This window comes from Camelus bactrianus, chromosome 15, assembly GCF_048773025.1.
Source record: "Camelus bactrianus isolate YW-2024 breed Bactrian camel chromosome 15, ASM4877302v1, whole genome shotgun sequence".
NCBI lineage: Eukaryota > Metazoa > Chordata > Mammalia > Artiodactyla > Camelidae > Camelus > Camelus bactrianus.
The window spans coordinates 59593993-59620949 of record NC_133553.1 but is presented as its reverse complement, the minus strand read 5'-3'; the positions used below and the strand labels follow the sequence as shown (position 1 = coordinate 59620949).

Genomic DNA, 26957 nt, shown 5'->3' with positions numbered 1-26957 from the left:
GAAGAACCATAGGGGCTTCCAGATAGGAAGTTAGAAGGAAAGAGGGGGTGGGCTTTGTCAAGGCTTGCTTCTGAGGACTACAAAGAGGAGAGAGCACATGGAAATGGAAGCCCACGGTTGCTAATCTAGGTGAAGTCAAATTTATAAAGGGAGCTGGCTGCTCCTTTTAGTTTATCAAGTCTTTCAGTGTCCCTCCACACCAGCAACGTGCCATTACTGGTGTTTCGTAGACAAGCTCTCTTTGTAGCCCTGGGAAGCATGAAAACAACCCAGAGTAAGTTTTTAGCTGGATGTTAAGTGCTTGCTTCATAACCCGTAACCAGCGCACCCGTCTCACACAGGGTCCTGGCAGGTACGTTAATTTGCACTTTCTAATGATCTGATCTATGAGTTTGTATGGGTGTCAGGCTATGTCATAGGCTAGAAACTTATAAGTAAACTTTTAAAATACATATACTCTTAGATCTAGTTGGGACATTATCAAGGAAACTAACCATACCTGCTAATACTCATATTTGACTCTCTTATTTTTATTAACAGAGAAATTTCCCAGCTCAGATCATCTGAAAGAGTAGATAGTGCCCAAATGCGTTTCACTGACCTATAATACAAGGTGAGTTTGGGGCAAAGTGCATTTATTGTCTGTTGTTGTTGGGGCTGTTAGAGTTCACTTTAGAATCACTTAACAGAATTGCTGGCAACTTTGTTGAGTACATCTATTCCATTAATCCTCCGTTAAGAGAGAGGCTCTGTTTCTTACCTACAAATTGGAAATGGAAGAAATAACATTATTGACAGGAAATTGTTTTGAAAAGACAAGGGAATATGGTATGAAAGCACTTGGCTGCTTTAAAGGAGGGCAGACTCCCTCTCCACTGCACTTCCACCCCAGAGAATGGAACACAGATGCAGATGTGAGGGTGGAGCCACAGAGAGCAGCCATGAGATCTTATGGGAAGTAGGGACCAGACAAAGGGCACAATCTAATATCCCAGTAATCACGGATTCTGGAAATTATAGACTGATGAACTTGCCATTAATCCCCAACAAAGTTCTAGACTGAATAGTTAAGCAGGCAGCTGGTGGGCACTTAAAAAAGAGGACCACTGGGAATCAACTTCACCAGGAACTGGTCAGGCCAGTTTACTTCCTTTTTATTTATTTAAATGAAGTGCTTGACTGGTGCATCAGAATGCTGGAAACAAAGGACATCTTGACGAAAGGACAGGTTATTTATCTCCTCCCACATTTTTTTTTTCTGTGATGGATTCAAGATTTAAAAATTATCAAATTGAGCATTTTGGCACCTAAAAGAGAACAGACTCTAGAGCCAGAAAGAACTGAGTTTGATTCCAAGCTCTGCAACTCAGTAGCTCTGAGACATTGAGCATATCTGTGTCTCAGTTTTCACAACTATAAAATGGGAATAGAATATCTACTTCATAGGTATGGAAGGAAATACAAATAGAGCATGCAGTGCAGGTACTCAAGAGAGGGCAGTTGTTATTAAGATACAATTTAAAAGGTAAAAATTCAAATATGAACTCAGGAAAGAGAAGAACTTAATTAAGTAATTCATATAAAAAATTTTTTTTTTACATTTACTAAAAAGTTCAGTGTGAAATAAGCAAATGACATGTTTCAAGTGTAAACTAAAGCTTGTTAAGTATGTGAACCCAGTAAGAAAGAGTCCCAGTTAATTCCAGTTGGTCAGATCCTGTCTAAAATTCTTTGTCCCTTTCTGAGTAGCATACTTGAAAGGTAGCAAGAAAAAATTAAGTAATATCCTGGATGGTAGGAGCCTCAGAAACCACAATATCTGAAAAATAAAAAACAAAAAAATGGTGATGTTTATCTAGGAGAAGAGATTATATAATAGCTGTCTTCTGATATGTGAAGAGCTATGATGTGGAATAAGGTATTAACTTGGTCTGTACAGCTCCAAATAGTAGAAATGGGACAAATGACTGGAATTTGCAATGATAGATTTTGAACTAAACATGTAAGCTCTTCAACAATGCAATGAGCATTCCTGAAAAATAGCAAACCCACAATTACCAAAAGTACTCCTGCAGTGGATAGAGGCCAGCATTCAAAGATAATGTAGAAGAGATTATTGCACTGGAAAAGAGAACGTCCTGGTCTTAGCTTAGAGTTAGTAATATACCATTTACATGCCACCACCCCCAACCATGGCAGGCATGGCTAATCAGTGAAAGCTCTTTTTCCCCACTGAGCTAAACTCGGCCTGGCAGGCCTTTTCAATGCAGTGCTCCAAAGCCATCACCACCATTTTATCAGAGTTGACAGCCCACCCAACCCAGATGATCCCTCAGAGTCTCTAAGATCCAATAACTTAGAAATTTCCCCCATAGTATAACTATAAAATATGTCTGTAAATTAACTAGAAGGAGAGCCACAGTTAAGTGCAAAATATTTGCAGATATCTATGTATGTGTATATATTAATGTCTGTCTGTGCACCTTTGTGTGTACATAGATATGGGATAGTACATAGATTCCTTGGTCCTACCCTAAAACAGGACTCACATGAGGGAAGTAACTCATTACACCCAAGAGCCCTTAAATAGTGAATCCCAGTTGAGACATGCCAATAGTTAGTGACACTGCTTTGTGAATACCCACCCATTTCTTTTGTACAAAATTCGAAACTTTTCTTACCCTATCCCACCCCTTACAGAATTTCAAATTCATTTTGCAAGTTGTGACTTTGGGGACATCAAGGGCAAGTTGATTAAAAAAGAGAGAGAGAGAGAGAGAATTTAAGGAGTTGGCAGAGATGGGACTGTGTTACTTAGTAAACTGTCAAGAAAAAGGAGAATTATATCACTAATAACCAAAAAGAGGTCAATAAGAGACTAAATTACAATGTCTAAAGATATAGCAAACTAGAGTCCAGGCTAATGGTTGGGCAACGGGGACCTCCTAAAAGGGATAGTAGTTGAAGCCAGGTGCGTGGTAGCTCACAGTTTGGTTCCCCAGCTAGAAATGAAAAGGAACAAACTGGAACTGGGTTCTAGTCCAACTCTCAAGGAGAGGGACAAAGATGCAAAGACAATCCTTTGGAGAAAAGAGAATCTTCTCACTAAATAGTGCTGGAATAATTGGATATCTATATGCAGAAAATAAAATCCCTCAATCTGTAGCTCTCACCGTCTTTCAAAAATTAACTCAAAATAACTCATTGACCGCAATATAAAACTTAAAACTATAAATCTTCAAGTTTTCTTTTTCAAAAGGATTAAGCTATTTAAATTTTTAAAGTGAGTCCATTTAAATCTATTATATATATATATGTATATACACACTTATTATATATTATGTAAATGAGAATATATACAGGTGGGGTACAGATACGCAAAAATCATTAAGGTGGCAAGCACTGCTGCCCTTTGCCACACTGCCTCCAAGGGCTGGGGACCGTAGCTAGCCCCATCCAGGCAGGGTGGTGTTTAGTGCAGAACTCTAGTCTCAGGAGGAAAGCCAGAGTGCAAATAGCGTGTAAACTAGGACATTCTCTGGAACCCTGTTGTGTGGGCGTGGGAAATTCTGTTGGAAGGAGGGTGAGAGGAAGCTGCTGTCTGCAGCCCAGCCCTTCTCAATTCCCAGGATCTGGAGTTCAGGAGACAGGAACATGAATCCTAGATGTCGCTGGTCAGTGCTCATGTGGCTAATTTTTAGCAGCCTGGCCTGACAAAGTGGGCTCAGATGAGCAGGCCAGAACCTGAAACGTAAGCTGTCAGAACCCGCAGCTAAGGGAGCTGAGGAGGGTGTGTGCTGCTCCTCTGACGTCTTAATTCTTGGACGTTAGATTATGACACAGGTTACAACTTCCTTTAGCAGGATCAAACTCCAGTATGTCAAGAATTATCAAGCAGGTATATAACAAACATTTGTGAGGGACCACCCCACCCTATCAATTGATTTTATAAAAAAGTTACAAAACATTCCTTCCTTCTTTACCCATAAAATTCTTATTAAGGCAACACATTGTAAAGCTTAAAAGCATTAGCTATGGTGTCAAGTTGCCTGGGTTTGAATCCCAGCTCTGTCTCCAATTAGATGGGTAATCTTGGCCTCATTTCTTAAGCTCTCTGAACCTCAGTTTCTTCTTCTGCAAAATGTGGATGGTTAAAAAAAGAAACAAAAACAAACAAACAAAAAAACCAAACCAACCACCCTCCCAGAGATGAGACGATAATCATGTGAGGGTGCTTGTTTTCTGGTGCATTTAGCACATAGGAAGCACTCAGTGTTAACAGAGCTGGGAAGGGACTTAAAGATCATCTAAAACCTCTAAAACCTCTTATCTGCTGTACTAGTAGAGCAAGGCCCAGAGATCCTGGTGACCTACTCAACATCCTGCAGCTAAATTAGGGGGGCACACCTGCTTCCCCAAAATTGCAGTACCGTCATTTTTCATTTCGGTTTCCTTTCCTTGGTGGTTGGGATCATTTTCTTGGTACCTCCTCTTCTTATACCAGGCTTAGAACAACTTGCACCGTATTTTACTCTGATTTTCCATGGCTTCACTGTGACCCTACATTCTTTTAGCACTCCTACATTGTGAAAACGGAACGCCATCTGTCATTTGATCAGGGCACAACAGTCCCTCAAGAGCTGAGTAAATGCCTTTTCTATGAAGCATCCTTCCCTTTTAAGCATAATGCAGTGTTATAATTTAACTTTCAAGATCCACTCAGGAGAGAAGGTTGATAAAACAGGTCCATACCATAAACATTCTCCCCCTGGGCAGCGTGACTGTAAATATACCAGGATGTGCCCTTCTTGAGCTAACAACAAATTACCTAATGATCTTCCACTTTCAGGCTTTTAAGAGCCCTTCTCTCAGAAAGAAAAGATGGTGTGTTGGTTTCTACATGATCTCTTCATATAATGAGCCTAAGCTATTATTTCAAAAAGATCATCTAGGCACAAAACTAATCCAGGTGGAAATCTCCTTCGCCCTCATATTTTCTCAAACTCTATAGGGTAGAGTCATAAACTAAGGCAGGTTTTACTAATAACAGCTCACCAGAAGGACACGCTATTTGGAAATTAGGTCACATCTTAGGGCTTTCTGCCAGACTCACACACAGGAATAGTAACATCATTGCCAGAAGTATCTTTGAACACAAAGCACAATGACAGATAATGTTGTTCTCCTGGGAAATGCTGAACGGCTGGATTCCTTATAGGGTTTCTTGGAGTAGAAGTTTCCTGACAAAAATAAAGGGGTTGAATGGAATGCTTTCAATGTCTGCCTTTCCAAAATAGACTACTTCTCTGTCCATGTTTTTTTATTGTGTTTATATTTCCTGTGCCTGAAGTGCCTGGCACGGAGTAGGGATTGAAATGTGCGGAGTAGAAGAGTGAACAATCTATTTTCTTTCTCTTCTCTGTTATCCCATCCCCACATTGCCTCCGAGAAACATAAATGCAGACAAGCTTTCCCAGTGAAGAGTTCAGACTCTCCCTTTGGGTTCTGTTCTTCATGTTTGTGGGATGTTTGGTCAGGGCATCCTGTTATCTGGGGCCTTTGAGTGCTTAGCACCCTGCCCTTGTCACAGCACCTGTCCTTCCTGCCTTGGAGAGGGATGAGTTTAAAATCCTGCCCCAGGTAACACCTGGGAGCATGTGAGAACTGTGGAATCGCAGGTCTCACTCCAGAATCAGAATCTGTGCTTTAATGGGGTCCCCTGCAAACTCATGTGCACATTCAAGTTTGAAAAGCATGAGTATAAAGCCTGCTGGAATGATGGGTTCTCCAAATACTAACTGCCTGCTTGTCTGTTGAGATGGATAGCTTCGGAGTGCATTTCAGGTGGACAGCTGTTTCCAGAAAGGAGAGAAGGATAAGGGGCCCACTAGATTTCTGGTGCTTGCAAATTGACAGGAATCATCAGATCTATGGCAAGGGACAGAGCGTCTGCTTCAGGGGACCGAGGCTCACAGTCAGCACCAGCAGTCCGGTGAGATTCTCTTCTGTACATATCAGCAAGACTTTGAAACTATCCAGGGCCTCTTGCTGTTTTTCTTCTGTGTGTTTCCTAAAAACTGTTGCCAAAGCATTCAAAACTTAAAATTACAACTGATTGCCTAGTTGTCTAAGTAAAAGAATAAAGCTCTTTGGGGGCCACAAATTTCCATTCCAGAAGAAATCAATAGAAAATTTTAATCTGTCAGTGATAAATCATTGTATGTATTGATTTCCATGGCTTTTAGGGCTCTTAACAGCAACAGGGGGAAAGGCTAATCTTTCTGGAATGTGCGTGCACTTGGAGCACAGCCCCCAGGGAGCAGGGAGCTTGCTGGTTAGTCAAGAGTGTGTTATAAACAAATTATAGGCAAAAATTCCTTTAACATGATAGAATTCTCCATTTTGGCTACTCTGTAGCATTTTAGAAGGCAGACGATACCGAGGATGGAACAAATGTTTAACAGCCATCTGCTTTGCATGCACAATTGGTATAACCAATTCACATGCAGCGTGGTACTTCGGTCTTTCTTTAAAAATACTGCCAGCAGCATTGTTCATTGAAACCCTCTCCTTCAATGCAAACTCGAAAAAAAATGTGCCCTACTGCTATTCTACTGGTGATGTTTTTAGAGACTGATAAACAACTGATAACGAATGAGGGAAAATACTGGAAACATCTGTGGTATATGTTCTCTGTAGATTGAATTTTACCTCCATGTATTTGTTCATAGAGTTCCCACTGCCTGCCTGCTTCCCCCACCCACCTCCACTGGTTAAAAATCCTGCTTATTCTTCACAGAGTTCCTCTGTGTAACCTTCTCAGAGCTTACAAATTAGAGTTCTGTTTGCTTCCTCTGTGTTCTCGCAGCCAGTGATGTGATCTCCTAGTACACCATGGAACTCTTTCTACCTTACATTAGAGTTATTTGCCCTGCTTTATCTCCACTGCTCCACTGCATGCTTCTTTAGAGCTACGCCTTATTATCTTGGTGGCTTTCCACCCAGCACAATACTTGATACATTGTGTACAGTCCCTAAGTAGTCTTTGATTTGAACAAATGAGGGTTTATTGAGTTCTCATTATTCAGTATCTCATAGACCAGTGTGACCAGAGAGCAGTAAATATGGAAAAGCAGATATTAGGGGGAAAGCAATGGGGCTCCACTAAGGTCTTAATTCTCTTTGTCAGCCAGTCAACGAATACTTAACTAGCACCTATTGCATATTTGGAAAGAGGAAATTATAAAACAAGGAAGAGGAAGTTACAATCAGGTTATGAAGACAAAATGTTCAGGGCACATACAGGCAGGACTATGACGCAGGCAGTTTTATTCACCATCTATCTACACCGTCTGTCCCCCTCCCTCTGATTTCCTGCTGTCTTCACTTTCTTGTCTCCTTTGCTATGTCCTTATATGTGCATCTAAGTGTAATTCTTATCACTCCGTATTATAATTAAGTCAGGAAATTAAGTTTGAGCCTGGGCCATAGTTGGGGTTCAAGTATGTCGGTTTCTCACCAATGACCCCAGGACCAGGCCTAAGTTCTTAGAGAAAGGAGCTGAGAGAGAATTTGAAAAAGGCTGTGATCACCAAGGACTTTGGAAGAGGAAGGGCATTAGGACCCAGAACACAAAATGTAGCACCAGTGAGGCAAGTGGCATTCTTCCCATTTCTGAGCAGAAGACTGCTGGGTCACAGTGAGATGTGGACTGAAGGGCAAACTTAATATTGGCATCATTCATTCTTTCATTCATTCTATGTTCACATATGTCTTGAGCTGCTAGTAAGTGTCTGGCACTGTTCTGGGCCCAAAGAAGACAACACTGAAGAAAATGGACAAAGACTTTGCCTTCTTGGAGCTCACTGCTGCTATGTGATGACCAAGAGGCACCATCTGTAGAAATTCATGTTCTTTTAAAATCTACCCCAAAAAAGGAGGGGCAAGTAACTGAGCTTGAGAAGAAAATATGGCCTCAATCACTCTCCTGTCTTTTAGCTCTTCGTTTGCTGACTGGGTTAAACTTGCCTCTTCCTTTTTGCTGCAGGGCAGCCTGGAAAACAGTAACAATTTTCTGCTCTGAACTGTTCCAGAGACGCTGGCTTCTAGTCAGGCTGCTACTATATTTATTCCCTGTAAAATTGTTTTCTAGAATTTCTTGAAAACAATGTGAAAAGTCTTAAACTACTATAATATAGTATTGTTTTCTTCCATCATTAAAGAAAAGTTTTGGAAGTCAAAAAACAAAACAAAACAAAACAAAAACAACCCCAAAAACCTGTCATCCTTGGGGCTTGAAAGCAGCAGAGATCAGCAGGGGAGACCTGAAATGGAAACGTATATGTGGTTAGTGTGGGAGCCCATGTCAACAGCCTGGCAGGAGGCTGCGTTCCCACGTAGGTAAGTAGGGCAGAGCTTGTGAAATTTGGGTTATTTGTCTTAGGAAGACCATATTTGTACTCAGGGACTGGTGAAGCCTGCACAAATTTGGGTTACATGATAACTTATTTATTTACTTTCTCCCCTTTCAAACTATGAACACATTGATAATAGGAACTTTATCTCACCAGCAGGTAGAAGAGTTAAAGGTGCATATTAGGCATAGCTTCTCACATAATATATATGTGAGAAAGGGAGGGGAAAAAGAAAATACTCGATGATTGCAAATATTTCAGATGTATCTGTTTTTTTTTGCAAATGGCAAGAATTCATTCAGAGCCAAGCCGGGTGACAGTGTGATAGATCTCCATCAACATCAGATACTAAAATAAGGTGGGGAGATTGGAGGAATTCTGAAGATACTTTGAGAAATGGCCACATTATTGGAATATAACTTTTAGTTGCAACTGCATTTAAAAAAATACATTGGCTGTCTGAGCAGTGGCATGTGTGCAAAAATCTTTTCATTATTTTATAGTCATACCTCCTGTGGCAAGTGCTAGATTGTGTGTTATTGATCATAAGGCCTGCAGGAATTCCAAAAAGAGCTCATTATCAGGGAAAGTTTTTGTCTACCCAATTTTTTAAAAGGATCAGTATTATAATTTTGGCACTGAAATACTGAATTTAAGAAATGAAGAACCAAAAAGAAGAAATAATATAAAACTGATCAGTATCTTAACAACAATAACAAAAAGAGTAAAATGATTAAAGCAGTAACCCAAAATGAAAATCTAAAAAGAATGGTGAAAATACTTTTATTTAGAAATAACAGAAACAAATTCTGGCTGGCTTAAGTAACAAAGAGGACTTAATAGAAGGATAATGAGAGTTTCAGCCAACTCACCCCAAGATAACCATCCTATGTATTTATGGTTGGGTGGTGTTTATGCTGTACCCTTTGTTAAGTATTTCAGCCTTCTGCTCTGGACACTTGAGTTCCTCATAGACTCCCAGGGCAAAATGCAGCTGGCCCTCAGAAATGGACTAGGGCCTGTGTGTCATATATGGTAGTTTGGGCAACAAGGGACAGAAAACTCTGACTCATGTTGGCTTATAACAGGGATTGGCAAGTGACAGCCCACAGGTTGGTCACCTGTTTTGCTGGAATATATTCAGAACCATTCATATGCGTATTTCTTAAGGCTGCTTTAGATCTACAATGGCAAAGTCGTGACAAAGACCTCCTTGTTCATGTCCAGCAGGAGAAAGAGTAGCCTCCCTGCTAGACATCGGATATAAATTTTCAATCAGATTGAGCCAATTTAAGATGCATGCCCATCACTGGGTCAATACAGTTGACAGGGGATTGCCACATACACATTGCCTTAGCCAATCTGCAGCCCCCTCTAAGGACGGGGCATCCAGAGCATCAGCGTTGCTTACAAAGGAGGAAGTGGAGAGTGGATGTTAAGTAAGCAACCAACAGTGCTGAGACAACCAGGCATCAGAGGGGAACCTAGACATCTCTGCCTCCATCCCTAAATCTCTGCTTCTCTCTTTGTCTCTGATTCATTGTTCTTTCTCCTCACAGCTTGTTTTCTTCTACTTCTCCCAACACATGGTGGAAAACAAAGCTTCCAGTAGCTCCTGTGTTTACTACTACAGTCTGACAATTCAAAGAGACTAATCTCTGTTTCTCCTTTTTATTTTCAAGTTCCTGAGGAAAGATTTTGATGGGCCCAGGTGGGGTCAGGGGCTTATCCTTCAATCAAAGGTGAGGTCATGTTCTTGAGCTTAGAAACTCCCACTGTAACCAAGTGGATGGTGGCAGAGAGAGAGTCAGTTCTGGGAAATGGTGTTGGGCAGGTGAGCGAAAAGGTGTCTGCTACAGTATGTTTATTTCTCCATGTCAGATTAAATAGTCCAACATTTTCCATTATAAATGCATATATGAGGATTATTTTTCATTTTGAGAAACATAGACCCAAAAGAGCATGCATTCAGACAGGGGAGTTTATCTTTCTTTCATATAAAACTCCAAGGGTAGGGAAGCTGGTATGCCATTTCTGCCCACCCATCTACTATGTTGCCCTTGTCTTCATGGTCCAAGATGTCAGTTAGAACCCCTGCTAGCATGTCCAGAATTGTAGCAGCAGGATGGAGGAAGGGACAAAGAAGGGGCAAGAGGTACACACCAACTGTCTCTTAAGGAATGTTCTAGAAGTTGCCATATAAAACTTCCACCCAGTCCTTTGCAAGGGAAACTGGGAAACAGCCTTTTTTCTTACTGGACAGCTACATGCCTAGCTTAAAAATCAGGGGCTCTATTACTGTGGAAGAAAGGAGAGCACATATTAAGGGACAAAAAGCAGAGTGATCGTAGTCTCTGTATAGTGATTATTCATTTTTATAATACATAGGCCTTTAAGCTAAAAGGGTTTCTTTTTAACTCAGAAAGAAAAAAATAATAATCCTCATTAAGAAACATAAAGGGGAGGTTAATAATACAACTCATGTCTTGTACTCCCGTAATTGAAATTTGAATGCATTAAAGTAGCAGAAAAATATACAAAATACAGCTATTGTTTGCTTGTGCATGTATGGCCTTTGAATAAAGGCAATGCTGTGTCCTAGTGAAGAACTGTCTCCTAGATACTGACAACCAGTTCATGTCATTTTAGACAAAATTCTGTGGAATTCTGTAACTGTTGTTAAGGATGTGCATGCCTTAAATTCAGACTCAGAAACACGAAGTGCTGAAGAGCTATTATTTAAGCCCAGGAACCTTCTTCCACTGGCTAAGCTATCAAGATGGAAATGTCCAAAATGACCAGCTGTATTTCCTCATCTTAAAAAAAAGCATTCCTGGTTCTTCTTGCTGCAGTCATAGCTTGAGAAAGTTTCACCAGAGGATTTGTAACTTGCCTTTCAAATTATGATCGAAGGGCCTACCCTTTCCATAGCCAGTTTCCTATGGAAAAGAGATTCAAATCATATTCTCCATGCTGCCAGGGTCTGTTCTTAATGGTGACTATATAAGTCTGACTCAGTCCATTTAGATTTAGAAAAATAAATAAATAAATAAGGAAGTTCAGGTCTCTTGCCTGTGAATGAATGGGCCGTAGAAAAAGGGGATTTTTTTAGTACCTGAAAAATTCCACTGAAACCAAGCTTTGCTGCAGAGGGTGTGCCAGCAATCAGGTCAACACCCTTCCCACAGTCAGGGAGTACAAGTGCATGTACTCAACTATTATTTGGTGACAAGAATAGAACACTATTCTGAGCAATAAAGTGTTATTCAGTTTCTACTAAAGTACATAGATGCTGTAACATGGTAATTATTCTAAGAAAGAGTGTTTAATTTAGAAATTACCTAACCTTTTTGGTTTCCATTTTTGATGACATTTGTCATCTAAATTAGCAACAAACCTGTGTCTCTTAGGCTTTTACATCAGACTCCAAACCTGATTCACAATTTTATTTTAGGACTATCAACCCATTTTTTAGCGTTCAGCCTGTCTCAGAGATTTAAGGACAATCCAGACCCAGGTAATCTGCAGACAGAGTAGAGAAGCAAAGGAATTAGTGCCACTGTCTTTAAGCAAGGCAGAAGAGTGACCATGTCACCGCTGGACTGTCATCCCCCAGTATGGTACTTCTAGATTTCTGGGCAGAAAAGGAAGTCACAAAACAGCTGATGGTTGCCAAGTGCTGGGACTTTGGCCTCTTCCTGTGAACCAACAAAATACCCTCAGTGTAGCACAGGGCCTGGTATAGACAGGTGCTTAAAAAATTACTGCCAAATGAATGAATTAATAAGTGGATTTTCAGGGGATCTAAGACTTGATTAAATATAACCAACATTGGACTGATTATTCTGTTGGTTCGCAACTGATCCTAACAGTTAGATGGGGTTACAGGTAATTTTTTTTATTGTCCAAACTTCCTACAGTGTTATCATATTCCTGTAATTATTTTATATTCCTCTAACGCTTTTAATAAAAAATACAACAGTAATATCAAGCCCTAGTGTTAAAAATTGAGTGATAAATTTTGATCTATCCAAAGTTCCTTTAAGTAATAGAACTGCCACTATAAATAACAGTTGCTTTTTAAAAATTAAATCAATTATTTAATCATAATAACAGATTCTATCTATCACATGGATAACACAGTTATAGCAAATCCACTTAAGGCTTCCCTGGAGTAAAGAAAAAGGCATAGGTGAAAACTAGAGAATAAAATAGCTTTTACTGTTTTAGGCCATCTGTAGAGAAGAACATTGAGATGAGTGACCCTATTTTAACCTCTGTACCAACCATGTTATCATTTACTAAGCACCCATCATGCTGTGGTTAGGCTTACCAGGAAACACTTACCAGCAACCTCAGAAATTCTGTCATTAGTACATGTAGTCTACCTCATACTACTGAGAAAAGTACTTCTTGAAATGTCTCAAAAAGGAAGTATTATTATAAACATGTAACAGCTGTGGCGGCCGTCAGACCTGGACCAATGGTGTCAATGCTTTCACCCACAAACCGACTTGCTGTCAGAATCCCTCCCACTTTCAGCGGAGAAAACAGGTCACATGAATTCAAGGCTCCTCACAGTACTGTGAGCACTATGAGTCCCGTCCAGATGGGAACCGTGAATATTATCCTTCAAAGACAACAGAGAATAAATACTGAGGTGTTGTTTTGACCGTGAGGTCTGATAAATTCTATCCTTCAGCTAAATGCCTTTCTGTCCAGCAGAAATAGCCAGGTTATTTGAGTATTTAAAAGGAGGTTTACCAAAAAAAAAAAAAGGGGGGGATAGAAGGACAAGATGTTTTATCAAGTTCTTCAAAACCAACAGTTGAAGTGAACAAACTGTTGTGGGTGCTTTTAACATGTGAATTTATGAAGTTGTATGCTCATTTCTGTCATCAGGAAGCAAGAGATAAAAATCCCTTTTAAAATCACCGAATCAACACAGATATGATCTTTGCAGACTTTTTTCATTTCTGTCATTTCTGTGTCTGAAGATCTGAATTTTCATTCATTCAAACATATTTGCTGATTTCCTGCCAGGTGGCTGACACTGATCTGGAGCTCGGAATACATCCGTGAACAAAATAAACAGATCCCTGTCCTTATGGAGATTACATTATAGGTGGGAAACGGAGAATGAACCATAAACAAAACAAGTAAGTAACGTCAATAGACATTAGGAAGGATAAATGTTATGGAAAATGGAAATATTAAGCCAGAGTAAGATAATCAAGAGTGCTAGGTATGGAGAGGGAAGGCCAGTTCAGTTCAAACAGGTGGCAGAGTGGCCCCTTTAAGAAGGTGAAAACCTGGGGAACATGAGAAGGAGAGGGAGTGGGCCACGTGGCTATCCAGGGAAAGCATTCCAGGCCAAAGGTCTAGGGTGTTTGAGGAACAGCAAGGACACCAGCATGGCTGGAGGGGAATGGTTGAAGGTCAAGTTGGTAGCAATTGGGGCCACAGAGGTGATGGGGTTGTACAGGCCTTTGTGGACACTTGTATTGCTCTGAGTGACACAGAACACCATTGTGAGCTTTTTGAGCAGGAGTGGCATGGTCTGACTCTATTTTTGAAGTATCTCTCTAACTCAATTCTTGAGACTGGCCTGTAGGAGAAGCAAGGAGCAAGGGTAGCAGCAGGGAGGCTTGAGAAGTGATGGCAGTTACCCAAGAGAGATGATGGTGGCTCAGACCAGGCTAGTGGAGGTGGAGGTGGTGAAAAGTGCTTGGATTCCACATGTATTTTGAAGGAGGAGCCAACAAGATTTAGATGTGAGAAAGGAGACAAAGGGAGAGGAGTCAAGGATGACGCTGAAGTTTTTGGTGGGAACTAATTAAGGATCAAGTCGCCATCAACTGAGGTGTAGACGGTGGGTGGAGCAGGCTTGAGAAGGGAGAATGAGGGTTCGAGTTTGGACTTGCTAAGTCTGATGTGTCAAGCCAGCAGTTGGATAAAGTTCTGGAGTTCAGGAGAGGAATCTGAGCTGGAGATACACATTTGGCAGCATGTTTAAGGCCGTGAAATTGGGTGAGATCACCAAGGGAGGGAGTAAGGAAGAGAAGAGGCCCAGGAAGAAGGCCCCGGGGCCCTCCAGGGTTATGAGGTTGGGGAGGAGAGGAGGGACCAGCAAAGGAGACTGAGAAGGTAGAAAGTGAGGAGGAGGAAGCCCAAGAGAGGGTGTGTCCCAGAAGCCACGTGAAGAAACTCTTCCAGAGAAGAGGGAGGAATCAGCTGTGTCAAATGCTGCTGACACACACCTAAGCTGAGGCCTGAGAACTGACGGATGGACTTAGACAAGTGTAGTCATTGGCGTCTCTGGGAAGAGTAGTTTCAATGAGGCGTTCATGGGAGACACACATGTTTGAAGTGAGTTTTAAGAGATGATAAGAAGAGAGAAATTAGAAGCAGCAAGTATAGATATCCCTTTAGAAAACTTTTGCTTAAAAGAGTACAAAGAAATGAGGCTGTGGCCCCCCATTTTTCATATGTGTTTTCTTCATGTATTAGCATGAAAAATTAATAATTGCCAAATGAATGCCCTGTTTTTTTTCAAGCAGGCAAGTATGTCCTAAACACAGTTATTTACTGTGGAGTTATTTAATAAACCATTAATATTACTTTCTGTACAAGGCCATTTCCAGAGATTATAAAATCATCTCCATTATAAAAGATCCTTGAGGCAGAAGGAGGCTTCTCAAATTGATAGATGCTTGGGTGTTTCTCCCATTCACCGGTGATGGAATAGCGCCGTGAAGCAGGAGTTCAGCTCCCTTTGCTCCTTATTCCCAGGACCTTGGGAAAAATCTTGCTTCCAGTGCCTACTTCCAATAAAACAGGGGAAAAGGGAGTGTGAGTCAGTGTGAGGGCACCATGGTGTTGGGAAGGTGAGGGGATGGGAGGAGTGGTGTCTCAGAAGTCAGATCTAATCCCCGTGACTGATTTTGACTATAATTTGGGTGTTTTGTTTTAATAAGGCTACCTTCAGACCCAAACAAATGGGAATCATTTTGTCTACCTTCATAAGCAAGGATCAAGTCAGTTAATGCAGGTAAATCACTCAGCAGCTAGTAAACTCTCAACAGTTGGTGGCTCTCGGAGTTCACTATTTTGATACCAAAGAGGGTATGGTCAGGAGCCCTCCGAGACAGAGCCTAGAGAGGAGGAACTGCTGCAAAGTGTGCGGTGGGAAAGGGGCGTTAATGCAGCAGGTGCATGCCGTTTCTTAGAATCTCCTAGGAACTGCTGCATCAGTCCTGGTGCTGCCCCAACACCCTCTCCTGTGCTAGTAACTTCTCTAGTGGAACTGAAAATACATGGAGAACTTGGCAAATGTCAACTGTGGCTAACATTCTGTCCCACTAAGAAATTCGTACCACAAGAACACACGCACGCACCCATGCACACACAGACGCTGATCTGGCTTCAAAGTAATTGAGAATGAAGGAGATAGAGAAATTCTAAAATGTCATTTTCCCCTAGGTCAGAGCAGGGTCAGAGATATTCTGGGACCTGTTCTCAGGGGAATTATTTCTAAGAACCTTGATAAAATGTACAAAGCTAGGGGGAAAGTAGCAAGGTGAAAAGCAGTGGTTAGATAGAAGGCTTCTCTAAGAGAAAGGACTAATTGGTTTGATTGGAGTTTCTTTTATATATTGATGCCTACTCTCAGGTCAGCGGCATCACTTTCCAGGTGACATGAAAATAGTGAATATACAGCAAAAAGGGCCTGGCAGGTGCACAGAGCTAAGCTAACAACTGTCAACCCTGCCCATAAAATATTTTTACCCCTGATTTTTGGGGGGTTGCTACTTCTCAGTGTCCTCTGCACTACTTTACTGGTAGTAGCACCTAAAAGAGCTCTGAAACAAATCCCAAATTTGGGACAAATTTATAGCTGAATGAATAAAGCGCAGGCTTTGGGATTCCACAAAACTGGAGCTCTTTTAATACCAACCAGGAAAATTTGGCTAAATTACCTAACCTCTCACAGCCTTGGTTTGCTCCTCTGTTTATGGGTCTTAATAAGGCCTGCTTCCCTGGGTTGTTGCCAGGACGGAGTGAGAAATGGATGCAAAGCCCCCAGCACCAATGCATGACACACAGAAAGCGCTCAAGAAGTGGTAAAGTATTACCATCAAGTATTACCATTTTTTAACGATTTCTTTTCACATAGGAGTTTCCATCCATCCCAAATTCAGGAGGGCTATTCTAATAAACCAGTGGTCAGTGTGGTTTGTAATTTCAGTGTCCAGCCCACTTTCCTGAGGAACGTTTAGTGTAATCGAGGTGAAGCCCTCAGCAAGGTCCCTGGGCCGGATCTTCAAGTCCAGTATTACTAATGGCAAAGAACTGGAGGAGATTGTGAGGGCGATCTGGCTGCGACAAATGTCACCCCACTGATCGCCAGGGTTGATTCAGGCGATCTGGCTGGCTAGGCGGGTGTCCCCTTCCTCCCTCACCGCTCCATGTGCGTCCCTCCCGAAGCTGCGCGCTCGGTCCAAGAGGACAACGGTCCCCGATAGAGGAGGACCGTTCTTCTCCGTCAAGCGTATACGAGTAGCTGCTCTCCCCTGCTAGAACCTCCAAACAAGCTCTCAAAGAACTGGAGGAGGGGAGAGGAGCACCACTGTACCAGATACAGCCCCCTCCCTTTTTTCTGAAGCCTGCTTGTCCCTTTCTCTCGAACGCTCTTCGGTTCCCAGAGAGCGGAGGCTCCTGGGAAACAGGAAGTAGCGAGAGGCCTGTGAGAAAACCCCCAGATGAGGATCGGCAATAAATCTCACCCGCCAACAGTTTGGTCAGAAGAGGTAAATTCCCCGCCAGCCCTCAAAAACAGTCCCTCAAGAAAGCTTAGAGAAGGTTAACTTGGGAAATCCCCTCAGAGGCCGCAGAACAGAAACGGAAATCTGCTTCTTGAGAGAAATCTGAAAGCAGCAAGCCAATTAGCGGCCGCCCGGGTAGCGCTCTGTGAGAAGCCGCACTGCTGCTCCCACCCGGCTTCCCCCTTTTCATCCTGATCCTGAGGGCAACCCTAGAGGGACCCGGTTGTCAGAGCCACTTGAGACCCACTCTTCCCAGGTTCCCACCCCAGGGGGCTGAAAGGAGCTCCCAGCCTCTTGACTTGGATGTCTGCTAAGCCAGGCTTGCTTCCCGTTAGGACCCCCTGTAAACCCTCTCCTCCGTACCCTTGGTAGGATCGCCAGCTACCACTGTCATTCTGTGAGTTTCCTTTAGAGGCTTGCAGTAACAAACCCATCAGGTTTTACTGGGTTCTAATCTGAATGTGACCTTGGGGTCACATTTCTTAGCTGCTGCTAAGCTCCAAGAGACTGGGAGGAATCCTTCCCACAAGGAAAGCAAAAAAAAAATCACATAAGCCTTGTCCTTTGAAAGGCTTAGAATGGAATATCCGCCAATGAGTGGTAGCAGAGAAAATACATAAACACTAATGGAAAGAGGCCTGGGGGTGGGGGTGGGGGGACTATTGGCTCTATGGCTTCCTGATTGCTCCATGTATTTGAGGCCCAGGTCACCCAGCTCCCCACACATCATTCCTGTTCACATAGGACTTTCATTGGGTGTTTTTTTTTGATCTGTGGTTTTAAATGACCATTTCAGGAAGATGACAAAAAATAAGATTTTAGTAGAAGAGAGAGGAAAGTAGACAGCTAAAACTTTCTTTACTATATGCTTACCCAAAATAGATGTTGAATTTTGGAAAAGAGAAGTTTTTAAGGGAGTAAGTACTCTAGGTTTAAAGTCCAATAAAATATTATGCTCTGCTGGAGCGTGTGTCCTTTTACATCATAAGGACCTCACCATCGTATGATTCACAATTACACATTCCACTTTAAAATACTTTTTGACTCCTAGACAACAATCCTGCCAAAAATTTCTTTCCTGGTACCTTCAAACAAACATGATTCTTAATAACTTCAATTCATGTGGCTTTGTTAAGATTCTTTTTCCAAAAAATTGTAGATTCTTAGCCACCTGTTTCTCTCCATGCTGGGAATAAGCCAGAAAACTCCTTTTTGGGTTTACATGTTTCCAGGCAATTAGAATAAATTCATTCTGCATACACAAATAATAATAGTTACATTTAAATAACTATCCTACTTGAAAATTCTTGATAGTCTACATACCCTCCAAAGTTATTATTCCATATTTTCATTTGGGAGTCTAGGAGGTGTTTAATTCTCAGTTCCTAGCAAGACCAAGGAATATTTCTGACTTCAGGGTAAACGTTCATCTGTTCTCAGCACTACTGCAGTTATGAATGTGAAATCAATTAAATGATGATACACGTCAGCAATAAAACCAGCCCTTTAATGCAGACGCAGATGAAACAGATTCCAACATGGGCCTGAGAGTAATAAATAAACTAATAAAAAAGGAAACCAGGGAGCAACTTTGAAGGAAGTAAGCTGTTTGCCTTTGCCCTGGAAAGTTTATAGTGTTTTAAACAATTGTAAACATGTCAGTATTCGTGGATACCGTTACCATAGCAGCATAACAACAGTTAAGAGTTTCTCCAAACATACCCAAAAGGAAACTAAAAATAGCTTGTCTTCAATATCAAAACACGTACATATACATATTCAGACAACAGTACACAAAATGATGTGTGATTAGAAGTCCTGCAGACACCAACCTTTTACAAGAGCACATTGCAGTTGACTTTAAAAGCCAATGAGTTCAGTTCCTATAGAAATGGGTAGGGACCAAAGAGTCCAAGAGAGGGAAAGGTGGACACCACCTTGAATTCTAAGTTCAGAGGCTCATGACCCCAAATGCCTCCAACCATTGTTTTGTCTGCTCCACCTGACACTTCCCTGGCCCCCAAGGGCTCCTGTGTCCTAGTCACCTTTGGCTTCTAACAAAACTGGAGTTGAGTTTATGATGCACACTATTATCTCCATTTACTGCAGTATTTTCTCATCTTTTTAAGTTTGCCAGCAGATTTATTTCATCCTCCCAACAGAGATTGAATAGTAGTTGCATTTAAAAAAAAATAATGTAAAACCAAATGCCACACTTTACCAATGAATTTACTTTAGTGGACACACAGTGACAGGAAGAGTGATTCCAAACTGAAGACACAGTATCAGTACACTTTTTGGACCTTCACTGTTTTGTACTTTTTATTTACATTGAAGAATTACAAGTATTTCAAAAACATCATCTAGTGGGAAATATTGCTGGGGCATATATAATTTATCAGCTAAACTGGGACACTTTTGAGAATGAAAGGGGGTGTTATTTATAATTACATTGGGGAAACAAGTGTAAACCAAGATTGCCCCAGGCAGGCCCAGATAAATGGTCACACGATATTATATACTAAGTATCTTGAGGGTGGGGGTGATGTTTACTTATTTTTGTATGTTAGCACCTATTAAGAAAAGAATTCAATAAATGCTTGTTAAGTGAATGAATTTTATAATTGGATTATATTTTTGTAAAGCTTTTAAAAATTATAAAATCAATTTTTATACATAATACTAAGCTGAGTGTATTTCTTTTTTTATTTCAGTCCACAGTCTATGCATTAGGGTTAAATGAAATCCAACATAGCTCTGAAGATGAATCTTCTTCATCCTCTGATCTCCTTGAAAGTAAAGAGGATAAAAATGGAAATACATCTATGAGTCATAAAAAATAATTCTCTCAGTGTGAGATGGTTTATGAAAGCACTAAAGAAGGGTTAGAGTATAGATTCAGATAAGAAGCAATTTCAGAATCTCTACAATGGTTATTATCTTGGTTTCATTTTCTCTGCCAGGAATGTTGGCCACTAGGGAGAAACACCAAACAAGCATTGAATGAGTACCCTCCCACTAGGAAGAAGGCTATTTGTCTTTCATGGTGAGTTGAGAAGAGTACTAGCCATCAGTGAACTCCCAGGAGTAAAGGTAAGAGCCTCTTCACTTTCTACCAGGATCTCCCAGGAGCATAATGTGTGCCTTACACAAGTCATTTTCCCATTTGATGGACCGCCAGCTCTTGGTTTATAAGCTGCATGAAAGGATTGCTGTGGAAAGTAATCATAATACTCAAGAGAAGCACTTAACAGTTCTTCTATGGAAAGCACTATAAATCTCCCTACCCCCACTGTGGAGAGGCAGCAGAATTTGGGAAGTGATATTGCCTATTTCTGGGACCTCAGGATCTCAGTCTGCGTTATGCTGTTTGTTTGGGTTTGCGAGCCAGATTGTCTTATACAGTGTTGCCTAAACTTTTGGGGCTCTGGTTTCTTCATCTTTCAAAGAAGGAAAATAACCATCATACCTTCTTAAAGGGTTGTTTGTGAGGGTTAAATGATGTTCATGTAAAACACCTGGAATATGAAAGTGAGCTATTATTCTTACTCAGCTTAATATTTCTTTGGGCATTTGACAAGAGTTCTATTGGAAAAATTTTTTAATTAAAGGCAAAAATTATGCTTTTATGTTTTTAATTCAAATAAATCTAAATGTGTGTACCTAATGCCAGAAGCTTTTTAGGCCTAGGCCACTTATAATCTCAATCTACATCCTGTTCTTTTATCTCTCTCCCCAGAATTTGTTTGTTACTCTAACACCAAGGGGACTTTGTATTCTATGATTACGATTATGATTATTTCATTAATTCCATAAAATCCAAGCCAGTTTGTGTGCTGGACCATAACTAGTCACTTTATTTCAGGGGAAGCTGAAAGCCTGCACCAAAAGAATGATACCGCTTCTTTAATATCTAATTTAGAGACTAAGAAAGCTACAGAGAAGTGAATTTCTTTACAGAATTATGTAAGGTTTTATATGTAGTGAATTTCTGGTGTCTGAGTGGAGGGGGTTGGGAAATGGGCCCTTTATAAATATCAAACCATGTTGTTATCTGCAGAGAGTGTGCCAGTTGGTTAAATAGAGCCAAATTCTGTTCAGTTTGATAATTACCGAATTTGACATTCACAGAGGTTCTTTTTTAATTCTGGGAATAAGAAATCTACAAACTCATTAAATTATGAAATGTTTCAACCCTGTTATCCGGATACGATTACCCCATGGACTCCACTGTTGCAGGAAGTCTTTGAGACAGCTTCTGATGTTTAGAAAGACTCAACAATGGGAATTTGACTCATATAAAAGCCACCACAGTGTGGTTTAAAATATGAAATTGAACATTAATCCATCTGATTGAGAGTTATAGTTAATGATTCTAAGGAAAGATATTGGGACTCACACGCAACACACAGTCTTCTGTTGAACAAATCTACACTGTATTCAAAGTGAAGAAGGGCAGAGGAAACAGGATCCAAACCTGTTTAAGACTATTTGGAGGGGGGTAAGAGAATTGGCTACAATATCTGTCTGTTTCTTTTGAGTAATAATAGTAATAATTCATATCTAGCAGTGTTACCATTTATTGCTTCCTTGGCCACACCAAGGGAAATCTAATTATTTCCTGTGAAATAGGAGTTTCTAATGAAACTTTTATTTCTTAATGCATTTAATAAACTATAAAGGTCTAAGTGGCACCTAGATTTTCTTAGAGTCTTTAGAAACCCTGGCTTCTTCACATCCTACCTGAAATGTTCACATGCTAATAAATGGAACCAGCATAGCAGAATGAAAGTTCTTGGTGCTAGGAGTTGGAGAAACAGGTTCCTGTCACAATTCTGTGACTTATTAGCTATGAACCTGGGCAAGTCATTTGGCAGTGAAATGTTGTTGGAGAACAGCATGGTCTCAACATGGAAATTAACATGGTCTCCAAATGTCACCGCACAGAGTATTTCTTAGTTGCAAAGGGAGAAAGATGCCTGTACATTGGAGAAACCTGATAAACACTACCTTAACCTAATGATCAAACTCAACATTGCCAATAATTGGCAAACTGACATGATGTGACCCCATTCCAAGACCATAGCAGACACCATTAATCGTTCTCAGCACAGTTTCTCATGGAGCCAGGGCACAGCCTTAGAATCTTTCTTAGGATCATCTGCATCATCCTGGAGAAAGAGTTTGAGAACTGAAACATAATGCTGATGCCTCCCAGTCTGGCCTGCAAGTACTGGACACAATATAAAGTGGTGCCGTCTCTGCAGTGATGGGGACCTCCAGGACATTGCCCAGGTGGCTCTGAGATCCTTAAGTAGATGAAGGACTAAAGATCCTGGGGCCTTGCAGATGGGATAGTTAAGATGGCTCAACCACCTGGGGAGAAAATTGGGTGTGTTTGTTTCATCCAAAAGAAGAAAAGAAAGGGGTGTTCCTAATTGGTCAGGACGACCAAGTGAGATACAGCTTATTTGCTATCACAGATTATTTGTGGTAACTGAGGTATCACTCTCTACAGCTATCTCACTTAGCTGATTAGGGTCACCCTTTCATATCCCACAGAAGGAAAATTTGCTGTGGGAAAGTAGGCTTTGCCCAGTCCAGTCAGGCTTCAAAATTATCTTCCAAATTAAAATTTATTTATTTGAATACTCCTAATGATGGCAAGTAGACATCTTTAACGGCTGAATTTGTGCTTAAATATCACCTTTCCCATTTAACAAACTGGTTTCTTCTGATTATTTCTCTAGCTCAGCTTCTTATCTGTTTCGTTTATACCACTTATCCCCACTGGCAAGTATTTTTCAAATTTGTTACCGTGATATTGTGGGGGTGGTTTTGGTCTGTCTTTCTTATTATAACATCAGCATCAACAGAGCAGGGACTATTTCTGTTTTGTGCATCAGTGAATCCCCAACTTCTAATACATAGCCTGGCACAAGGGGCACCAAGTGGATATTTATTAATTAAATGAATCAATGGATGAATGATTAAATTAGTTTTTTTTAATATCCCAAATTATTTAAGTTAAATCCAAGGGGAAGAAAACAAGTAATCAGTCTTCTGTGTCATGGCTAAAAATTGAGGTAAAATGCTAAATATTTAGCCATAAGTGGTTCACAAACCTTAACCCTGGTTTTAAAGGCAACTCTGAAACAAAAATTTCCAAAATGCTTTGAGCAGTGCTTTGCTAGGATGAGTATATATGTCTTCCAATATGACTCTTAGAAGGATAAAGACTAATTTGAATGTATAAGTTGTGTCATTTTTTTTTTTGGTTGTGTCATTTTTTAAAGCAAATTTTATTATTGCCTCAGAGTCCTGCATACCTTGAATATCTTACATAACACATGGAAAGGAATGTTCTCTCTATAACCCTTGCTTTAGAAAGCTCTCTGGTTGTCAGCTGAAGCTCATGAACAAAGTGTTCTTTCAGTGCTGAGCAAGACCACAGCTGAATAGCAGATCAGATTAACCAATGCCACCATAGCTGTAATGACATCCCTAGAAACTTGAGAGTTCTCACTGAAAGAACAAAGATCAATATTTAGTTTCTTATATCCCTTCTGGGCGTTCCATCACTTTTATGGCCTCCTGTTCTGCCAGTTCCCTCACCCCTAACTCCAGTTTGCTCTTTTGGGAAAATAGACTAGAAATAATAGAAATGCAAATGTAGAGGCACTTTCAACAAAATATAAAGTTTGAATCACAATACTTACGTTTTGTTAACACCAAGATTTGGCTTTTTTAAATCTTTTGCTATTGTATTTTTGAACATTTCAATGTATTTTTAGTATGAACCAGGTGGACTTTACTCTTTACTAACTTCCTTTCAGGTGAAAGGAAGAAGCAAAAATTACCTAATTACTTTATATCCCTGTTGTTCACTGAAGCCTGTAGTACTAAGCATGCCACAGTCTAACTCTTGGTTTCAACTATTCCCACATTTTACACACTGCTGCCAAGGCTTCAACTCACACAATACACCTACCTCCCAATTTTCACACATTTTAGTTTAATTTTTTAATAAAGCAAAGAAGAAACTTAAGACTAGTTTTGGAATAATAAGGCCAGTTTTGTCTACCAGAATATTCTGGAATTGGAGCTGGTGGTGTAGTTTGGGAGTGTTGGTAATAGGCAGGGTAATGTGGTACAGTACCACATTCAGTGAGGAGCAAAGCTCAGTCCTGGTCACCATCTACCTTTTCTGATTACAGTGCATCCATTAACATCACCAAGAGGATGCTAAGTTAAGAAATAGCAAAAGATTATTGCCAGGGTAAAAATGGAAGTTATCTGTCATATGGAATATGTTGAATGAATGACCAGTATCACTGGAGTGAGGCCACAGTCAGAGGATGATGGGACAGGGCCGGTGAGATTTGTAAAAGAGCCAGGTAGTACATAGCACGGAGTATGACAAGACTTCCCATCCCGTGCTGCTGTGGTGGGTGCGAGGGAGAGCATGGAAAATGGCAGATTTAATGGTTGCAAGCTATTGCCTCTGCAGCTTAGACATCACCAAGGACCTTTTCCTCTAGTTTATGAGTAATCATTTTTATGTTTTGTCTTTTCCCCATAAACTTATTGTATGTGGAAATAAGTCCTCTGGTCATGATAATAAGAATCACACACACAAACACATACACAAAAACACCTAACAATTTTTTTCACCTACTGGAGCATATTTTCGTTTTTTTCTTGATAAAATTAATTTTTTTTTTTACTCACTTCTCAGGAGCCTAAACATCCTGTCAAACAAGACAGTTAAGAGTGTCCTGCCCAAGGTGCCTGGGTATTAGGTCGTTGGAGCCTCTGGGCATTTGGATCACTTTGGCTCCATCACAAGCTTTCCTTTCTATCCCTTCCCACATCCTATCCCTCACACCCAACCAGCATGCCCATCTCCAAGGGCTCTGGAACTCCAAAATGACCCTACCCCTTTCTTCCAGCATTTCCAAAAGAGTCCAGCCACGTGAAGGGTCCAGCCTGATGCAAAAACGAGAAGTGGAAATGTTCCTTTGCATCTACCCTATTTGCACCTTTCTGGGGCTCCATCAAGGAAGAGGGGGCAAGCAGGGGCAAGTGGTTCTAGGGTTGTAGGAACATGAGAATCTTTGTTGGATCATCTCTTTCTTTGGACTTCAGCCCACCTCCTGACAACAATTCCATTATGGAGGGAGGAAGATGAATTTGGGGTGATCACTCAGCCATTTCTGCCATGCAGAATTTCAGACTCCCTACCCTGGGTGTGCTTAGGCTTTATTTCTAGACCCACTTAAACTGAGATTGGAATGGCCCCAAAATATTCAGGATCTCATGGTTTGGTTTTATTTTTGTTGTCGTTGTTGATATAGATCCTACTGACTCAAATAACAAGGCATCATCAGCTATTTAGAAAATTGCCCTGTTCCTTGTTTAAGATAGATGTCTACCCCGTCTATCATGTTCCAAAATCCAAGTGTGTAATTTTATTTCTTGATAGTCCAGAAGGGAAAACATTAGAAATGATTTTCACAGGTTGCCTATTAATTTTCCTTTTCCACCTTGGGGTTACACAACCACTAACACAGTTGTGTTTGTCTCCAAACCCCTGAATTTGCACATGGCAATCATTTAGTTGCCTAACTACCCCCGTGAAAAGAACAACAACCGGTCATGTGCAAGCACAGATTTGTGAGTAGGAAGAGGGACCTCACCCAAATTAGGGGGCACATATATAGACTAAAATTGAAAATTGGCCTCAACGATCACAGAAAGCTAGTTGGAAGAATGTAGTTGCTTCTGCAGTCAACTGATAACCCTTTACCACCAAATCTCCCAACTAAACTGCGACCACCAACACCCTAGCACAGGCCTGCTACTTCAGCTTCTCTAAACCTGCTGATAGTTGCCCAGATGCACAGAATGTTGGCCAGGAGCTCATCCACAGCCATAGCCTAGGGCTCCAAGAGAGCTTTCCTGAATTGCGCAGTCACATTCTGTCTTGCACCTTGGTTTATATACAATTCTTCTCTCTTCTTCTAGATAGTAAATTCCTTGTGAGAAGAACCTATGTTATGCTTAATGTCCCACAACACTTACCCAGCACATAATCAATGCTTAATATTTACTTGTTGATTTGAATTAGGTCAAGTCACAGATGAATCTGGGCCCAAACCTGCAACTGAGGCCACATTAAGTTGGTGCTTCCACTAATTAAGCTGCTAGACGCCCACGTTACATTTGCTAGGTCGGGTGCCTCCAGACTGCTAATTCCCTTCCTACGTACCTCCACTTCTGTCTTCCTTTTCACCAGAGATGCTGATGTCATTGAATCTTGCTTCTGCAGCATCATGTGCTAGAAGAGAAACTTGAGAGGGAAAGGGAAATCTTTATCCAGACCTCACCCTCAGCTTCCTTTTTTCCTTGCTTGATTTCCATCTTGGTTGTGTGGCAACCGTAGGAAGATGTTTTGGAGCTCACTGTAAGGTTCCTGAAAATGTGAGGAATCTCTCATAAACCTCTGGGCCTCTTCTGTAGTCTCTCCTTATCCTCACATTCAGACGTCACTTTGTTTCCTCCAATTCTTCAGAAAATTGGAGTCTAAGCCCAGACAGGCCTATAAGATTTCTGTATTGTGAGACTTTACACATCTCGGTAGTGTCTGTGAAGAAACCAGATTCTTGAACTTACAGCAAAGGAAGAGGAAGGAACCATGGGGAGCAGTGATGTGGTG

The 26957-nt window shown here is 40.9% G+C and overlaps 1 protein-coding gene across 2 annotated transcripts in view; it reads left to right on the top strand.

Moving 5' to 3' along the window:
• The window catches only part of PELI1 (pellino E3 ubiquitin protein ligase 1), a 151221-nt gene that overhangs the window by 32787 nt on the left and 91477 nt on the right, over positions 1 to 26957 (top strand). For both annotated transcript variants that reach the window (XM_045514399.2, XM_074341220.1), the window contains exons 12-14: positions 541 to 613; positions 13458 to 13573; positions 20203 to 20332. The gene's annotated coding sequence lies outside the window, so the exon portion shown is untranslated. The remainder of the gene's footprint in view (positions 1 to 540; positions 614 to 13457; positions 13574 to 20202; positions 20333 to 26957) is intronic.